We start from the raw sequence: 1610 nt of genomic DNA, 5'->3' as shown, positions 1-1610 counted from the left end.
GCAACAGAGCCACTGTTCGTGAGGTTGCCTTTGAAGATGGTTTCTAAATACCTCGTTCTTCCACTGTGCCCACCGGTTTTTCACTGGCTAGAAAAATTTCACAAGCAGCTGCTGCTTGTCTGGAAACATCGCCAAAGACTCAGAGCCCTCAAAATGTAATTAATTTTAAGCTACATGCCTCTACACTCCTGTAAGACATTTTTGCACATGGTTTTCAGAGCAAGGGTGTCTGTGCACAAGTTATAATGCCTCAAATTTTAAACTCAGCCCTCTACTCTCTAGCAGTGTAACATATGTTGCTGGGATAATATATGATAAAAAGGTGAAACACACGTTTTATATTTGAACACTTTACCCCAAAATTCATGATAGATGGGGAAATATGCATGTTCATAAAAATCTATTCACATATCTGTTAGAGCAGAGGTCGTAAATACAAGGATGTAAGTTTTAGCAGAAATGTTCGCTCTAAAACTCAAGGTAGTGAGTAGAGGAAAGCAGACAGAGTAAGAACGGAGTGCAGAGTCATCAATGTAGAATGAGATGAGTTTTGGTGGAGTGTAAGGCTTGTATGCCCATCAAAGTTGTGATGAGCAAAGAAGTCTTAGGAAAAGAGATGCCTCCTACAGTCCATCTTTAATAGAATCTACTATACTCACATATGACTTTTATAGAGCCTGCATTTGGGAGTGGAGTTTATAGGAGCTGATATTTCCAATTCCACCTCAGATAAATTTCAGTCCAAAAACTGAGTGTTCATCACTGTGACTAAAAATTCATGCTACAATAGATCAGACAATGACCCAGTATGGTCTCAGCTTGCAGTAGAAAACCAATCAAATGTGATATTGTAGGAATAAAATAGAGTCATTCTTAGTTGATTTTTCCTTTAAGGGATGTATGTTAGGGTCTCTAGAGAAGGATCTGCCACTTTGGTGCCCCAGATGGTGATATCAGGTATACCAGCCAGCAGCAAGGCCCAGCAATCCCAGAGACACACGTCTGGACATGTAGACACCAAGCGGCAACTCTGCCAGAGGCAGTGGAAGGTGGAAAGTGCTAACCCTCAAGTATAACCAGAGGCAGCTCAGATAAATAAAAAACTTTAGCTAGTGCTGTTTTCCATAGTGCCAGCTATGGGGAAACAAAAGATGGGCTCCTATTTCTAAAGAATCTAAATGTCCACTAACAGAGGAACTGGCAAAGGAGATGTGGTACATAAATAAAATGGAATATTACTCAGCCATAGGAAAGAATGAAATAATGCCATTTGTAGCAACATGGATGAACCTAGAGATTATCACACTAAGTGAAGTAAGTCCCACAGATAAAAATATTATGGCATACGTAGAATTTGAAAAAAAAGGATACAAATAAACTTATTTACAGGACAAAAACAGACACACAAACTTCAAAAACAAATTTATAGTTACCAAAGGGGACAAGTAGGGGGGATAAATTAGGAGTTTGCAATTAACATATATACACTACTAAACAAGGATATATAGCACAGGGAATTCTACTCAATATTCTGTATTAACCTATATGGGAAAAGAATCTGAAGAAGCATGAATATCTGTGAAAATTAATAGTTTTCTTTTAAAAAAGAA

The sequence above is a fragment of the Ovis aries genome, chromosome 1 (assembly GCF_016772045.2).
Source record: "Ovis aries strain OAR_USU_Benz2616 breed Rambouillet chromosome 1, ARS-UI_Ramb_v3.0, whole genome shotgun sequence".
Lineage (NCBI taxonomy): Eukaryota > Metazoa > Chordata > Mammalia > Artiodactyla > Bovidae > Ovis > Ovis aries.
Note: the sequence above shows the minus strand (reverse complement) of the source record.